The sequence below is a fragment of the Neofelis nebulosa genome, chromosome 2 (genome assembly GCF_028018385.1).
Source record: "Neofelis nebulosa isolate mNeoNeb1 chromosome 2, mNeoNeb1.pri, whole genome shotgun sequence".
Classification (NCBI taxonomy): Eukaryota; Metazoa; Chordata; class Mammalia; order Carnivora; family Felidae; genus Neofelis; species Neofelis nebulosa.
Genome location: NC_080783.1, coordinates 96,943,047 through 96,949,456, shown reverse-complemented (window position 1 = coordinate 96,949,456; position 6,410 = coordinate 96,943,047).

Below are 6,410 nucleotides of genomic sequence, written 5' to 3'. Positions count from 1 at the left end.
ACCCGTCTCCAGGCATACAGGGAGTACCCTTTTCCACCTCCTCCTCCTGCTCCTCCTTCTCCTCCTCCTCCTCCTTCACCTCCGGGCATACTTGTCAATGTCTTCCACCACCATGCCTAGCTCTCCCCAGCTCAAGAACTGTGTCAAACATATGCTTGCATTCTCCGTGCCTAGCAAAATTCTAGTCACACAATAGACACTGAAATAGCTGGATGAGCAATGAACGGATGACTCTAAACTTTTGGTGACCATTGCAAATGTGATGTCACTTATAAAAGTAAGGAGATGTGAGATGTTAGATTGAAAGGTGGATGATGCACTTTGCTTCAGACTCACTGAGTCTACAATCCAAAGGACTCGAACTCTTAAAGGAAAGCTGGAGTCAGAACTACAGATTGGAAGCCCTCTCCACAGTGATGAGCATTGAAGCCATTGGACAGGAGAGTCCCATAATGCAAAAGGAATATTCCATGAGCATGCTGTTGAGAACAGACTTGGGAACTAAGAGGATACAACAAGGAAATCTATTAAAAACCAAAAAAAAGAGAAAATAAAAGGGCATAACTTTTAAGAAGGAGGTGAGGTGTAGGACAGAATTCCAGATGGATCCTCAGAAGGAGGGAGCCCTGGAGAAGTCTAAGCTATGCCTGAAGAGGAAGCCCTTAGTTCCCTGCAAGGACATTCCTCCAGCAAAGAGTGAATGAAGGCAGGCAGAGGCTAGAGGTCAGACCTCAAGGTCAGCGGAGGCCGAAGTGGTTAAAAATGAAGTGTGACTATGGCTGTCTTTTCATGAAACTGGTGAGGGAGAGTTAGAAACAGGTAGTAGCAGCTTAGGACATATTTTTTAATATTGCAAGAGAGAAAGGTTATGATACAAAACACTCCTGGGAGAGACATAGGGGAATGAGAGATTTCTGACTTCCAACCTCTGAATGTCTGTTCTTTGTTTTACTCTTGTGTCTGAAGGAGATAGTAAAAGGTTACTATCACTGGCTCTTAGAGCGTGAGCAAAACTATACAAAAATAGATGATACTTATGCAGCAGTTACCATTGCCAGTTTGTTTTAAGTGTCTTACTGACATTGGCTCATTGAGCTCTCCGACTCCAACCTGATGGGCATGGCGCTGGTATTATCATCCCATTTTATAGGGAAAGATACAAAGGCACCACAAGGTTTAGTAACCCATGCAAGGTCAGCTTGTGAAAAGGAGATTCAGACCTTGAACCTGCTGATTTGGCTCCAGAATCCATGTTCTCCACCACCATGCCCTGTGGCGTCTGACGTGAGGTGAGGTAAGTTTTATTGGAACCACCTTACAGAAGAGAAAACTAGTTCAGTGAAAACGAGAAACTTGCCTACCAATCAGAGTCAGAGCCAAGATTCAAATCCACATCTTCCTCTGCCAAGTCCAGCATTCTTTCCATTACTTATTGTTGCCTCTTTTTGATAAAGGAGGCAAGATGTTACCTACGAAAAGTGAGAGAAGTTTCCAGGGGAACTGGGCTCCTGGAGAGAATTTTTAAAAAGGAAAAAAGCTTGAAAAAGCTTCTGTGACTAATGTGGTAATGAGTCAACAATAGGTACAATTTCAACACAGATGCTATAACCAGAAGGCAAATTCCCACAGAAAAGAAGAGTTATCACTGAGTATCTGTTGAATTAATGAATTCATGAATGAAACTGATAGTGACATCCCATTTGCTTCCATCCATTGGTCTCCAAAAACATCACCCAAAATAAGCTATATCAATAGAAATGACACCTAGTATTTTTTGAAGCTCATTATATTCCTAGCACTGTGCCAAGCACGTTAAATGCATAATCTCATTTAATTTTCATGACAATGCTATCGAGTACCTTATTATTATTATTATTATTATTATTATTATATCTATTTTGCAGAGATGACATATGTGCCTGGCTAACAAGTTGGGGACCAAGATTTAGGCCCATCTTTAGTAGGCTTCCAAGTCTGTGTTCTTAGTCACTAAAGGTGTCAGTCAGTGTTTGCCCTGGCCCCAAGGCTTCTAGGACACTTGACACCAACCTTGGATATTCATGTCTCAGATGTCCTGTTGGAACTACCTAATCCAAGCCACTAACAGCGGCTGATGGCTGGGAAGTGAGCATTTAACACACATGTTGTCCTACTAGAGACTGACTCCCTACCTATGATTTGATGTAAGAAGATGAGTTGGAACAATCAGATTAATCTTGTGGAAATTTAACATTGGGTATCCAAGGCACTGCGCAGTTAGAAAAAAACAAAGTTATATGAGCATGAGTGGGGTTGAACCATAGAGCACTTGTAGGGCTGTGTGAGAGCCAACTGATGGAAAGAGAGAAAGTCAATGAATAAGCCTAGAGGTGGATGGACAGATATACAGAAAGTAACAGCAATGCTATGAACAATGAGGGAAAGACCAAACAGCTCTTAAAGGAGTCAATAAAAGAGTAGATTTGTTACCTTATGTTCTTCCTCTTCCTGTTTCTATGAGATCTGGACATTCTCTGGAAGCCAACCTTCAAGGTGGCACCCAGTGATCCCCAGCTCCTGCTAGTCACATCCTTGCAGAGGTGCCTCCCACAGGGTTGGTATGTATGATAATAAAACATGGCAGAAGTGATGGTATGTCACTTCTGGGATTAGATTATAAAAGCCTATTAGGTGTTAAGACCAGGATTAGGTTATAAAAGACTGTGGCTTCTGTCTTGGCCTTCCTTTCTTAGATTACTCACTCTGAGAAAGGCCAGCTGCCATGTCATAAGGACTCTCAGGCAGCCCACAAAGAGGCATGCCTGGAAGAACAGAGATTGTCAGCCAACAGCCTGTGAGGTAAGGCCTGTCGACAACCATGTGAGCCAGCTTGGAAGCAAATCCTACCTTAAGATGACTGCTGGACAGCAACTTTATAAGAGACCTAGAGCCAGAACCACACCATTAGGCTGCTCTTGGATTTCTGACCCACAGACACTGACAGATATAAATGTTTGTTGTTTTAAACTACTAAGTTTTACGGTGAGTTGTAATGGAGCAATAGGTAACTAATATACTTTCTTCACTCCTGGGAGATCTCTGCTCTATTTATTGCCTTATAAGCTTCTTTCTAAAAAGCACCTACTTCCTGGAAATGATTTGAATATGACTTTGTTTCTTCTGGCTGAAAGGACTAGACCTGAAACTAAGCCACTGCAGTCAGTCAATCCTTAAAGACAACTTCCCCTGGAGCCTCAACAACTCACCTTGATTCCTGACGCCGTTTCCATTCCATTTGCTCTGCCTGGTTGAGGACTAATCTCATTCTCTTCTTGTATCTGCATCCACATGGTTCCAGGCCAGCTGCCCAACTTTGACCTACCAACAGGCTGCACACTTGGCTTCCAAGCTCCTGATAACTGGCCATCTAGGTTTTCCCTTGGCCCAGCCTTCTAGTTTTTTGTGAGCCTCAGATTACTAACTTTGAGTAAGTCTCCTCTTCCTACCATCGCCAAAGTCACAGCCTTGTGTAGTACTTATACTTTTTTTTTTCTACATGGACTTTCCAAAATTCAATGTCACATTCACCATTAAACAAATATTCATCAGTACCTACAATATGGCAGGCATAATGCTAGTCATTGGGGACATAGAACTGAAGTAAGACACAGCCCTAGTCCTCAAGGAGTTCTTGGTCTAGTTAGAGAAACTGGTGCATAAATAAATAATAATTAATGTGTTATGAAGATTTCCATGGAAGTGGTGATATTTGAGTGGTTCAAAAAAGCTAACTAGGAATCCTCCAATTATGGAGCCTGAGAAGGTGATTCTAGGCAAAGGGAACGAAAGAGAAAAGTTTTGCATTACCAATGAAAATAGAAAATTCCCCTTGGAATTTGCACCAGCTACTTACTTAGAAATTAGGCATTTCATATGCATACACCTTGACCAAGTAATTCCAAGAATTTTTACTTACAGCTATCTCAGAGCCTAACTAGAAATATATCTTATGGATAAATTCAAAATGTACATGAAGACATAGACACACAGATATTATGGCAACTTATTTTCCAATGGAGGAAAGAAGAAACACAGCCTAAATGCTCATTATTGGTGGAATAGTAGAAATAGATTATGTACATTCCTACTATGAATGTACTAGGCAACTTTTAATAGAATGACCCAACTCTTTAGGTATAGCTATAAAATACATATAGTGAAAAAAACAAAGTGCAGAGAAATATAAATAGCATACTACCAATTGTATGTACGTGTATGTGCTTGCATTCCTTCTTATTCATCAGTTTGTTCAACAAATACTTGTTGATCTCCTATGTGCCCAGAACTATTCTAGAAGCTGGGGATTCGGTGGTGAACAAGATAAAATGTAGGACCCCAAGCTTACAGTCTAACCCACTTGCTATGCATAGACCATCTCTGCAATGACAACAAAGAAACAGTAACAATTGCTGCCTGGAGCAGATGCACTGCAGGGCTGAAAGTCAGGAGTATAAGTGTCACTGTCACTTTGTATATTTTTTGGTACCATTAGAAGTTTTTACAATGTTCAAGAGTTATCTAGGACCACCCCCCATTTAAAAAAAATTTTTTTTAACGTCTATTCATTTTTGACAGAGAGACAGAGCACTAGTGGCAGAGGGGGAGAGAGAGAGGGAGACACAGAATCTGAAGCAGGATCCAGGCTCTGAGCTGTCAACACAGAGTCCGATGTGGGGCTCAAACTCATGAATGGTGAGATCCTGACCTGAGCCAAAGTCAGACACTTAACTGATTGCCCCAAGTTGCCCCAAGTCCCCCCACATTTTTAATTAGAAAAAGACAATAATCATTACATAGAATTAAACCACTTGTAACAGTCAGATTTAATGCTGCTCCAAAGTACATGCATTCTACATTCCCTACTCATTCAATTCTTTCCCTAAAGAAAAACTCAGGCCAAGAAATGCTCCTGGAAGTATCTCTCAGACTGATAGTTTCTGGTCCGAGTTTATCTCTAGACCAGAAAAGGGTCAGCAGTAATCAAAATGCATGATTTTTTAAAGAAGAAATTCCATCCTAAAGTCACAGAGAAAAATAGATTTTTATGATAGGCTCTGAGTTGGTTACTAATCCACAGTCCCTCCTGTGAAAGAAATAACAGAGTTGGACATGATTAGTATCATTCTAGTACATGGCCACAACATCACTTTACAAATGATTCCCAGCAATGAGGCAGAAAGAATGTGCCAGGATTCCAACAGCAACCCTAATGGCCGGGTTTGGGAATGGTTCTGGAAGGGGGGCACTTGCTGAAATATCCGGCCTCATGTTTTCATTCAGGTCTTATGGAAACACCCAGTGTTCCCTCCTCTAGCTGACTAGCCTGCTAATAATATATCACCCTCACCTCAAACCGACATAATTCACTAATAACATTGCTGGTCGAGAACTACGTTTAGGCATGTATTTGGATTAGGTGTGATCTGTGATGACAAAGGTTTCAAACTAAGCACAAATAACAAGGATAGATTTATGCAGGCCAGGATGCTCATTGTGGTTATTTAACACAATTACATCATTTCGCTTGGCAGTGGGAAAAGGGGGGAAGAAGAAGCTTGTGAAATGAGCGTCCGGACCCCTCGCACTAGTTCCAGCCAGCACACAGAAAAGCACTGTTTGAGTGGCCCCTCTGTCTTGTCAGGGCTGTCTTGACATCCTACATCATCCCAGCTAGTCCTATCAGACCTCTGTCTTTAAACAGAGGCTACCATTCAGACCTAGTCAGATGAGAGTCTTGTGATACCTATCATGTCTCTCCGGAGCAAAATGAGGTCACTAAGTACCTGGGAGTGTCACCTCTGTGACTGGAGGCAACAACTGACCTAAGATTCCATAATTTGAGCCTCTATCTGCCAGACTACATTGAAACTCCCTCTGAGTTATATAGACTTCAATGTCTCTTTTTGTTCTTTTCCACTGAGTTTTATGGGCAGTGGGTTCCCCTCCCTGCTGGATATGAGGTGTTGTGGCCTCCCTGAGCCAAAACCACTGTTGACCCAGGAGGCTTGTACTTGGCTTTCAGACAGCCCTGGCAGACGCTGCCCACGATTTGGCTCAGGGCCTGCTCTACAGACTTTGTAAAGCAGTGGAATCAACACAAGGAGACAGTAAAATGTAATGGCTCAACATACTTCCAATTCAAAGGATAAGAAAAATATTATAGTCTGTATCAACTGCATTACAACTCCTTGTAAGGTACAGTGATTCTAAAGGTTGAAAGCATTTCAGAACATTTGACATCTTCCCCTGGGTCTTGCGCAGTGTCTGAAGCAACCATAAAAGCACCATCTCTGTAAGATGGACATCAGGTAAGAGAAGAGACTTTCGTCACCCTTGGCTGAGTTGGCCAACATTTATAGCATAGCAAGGCC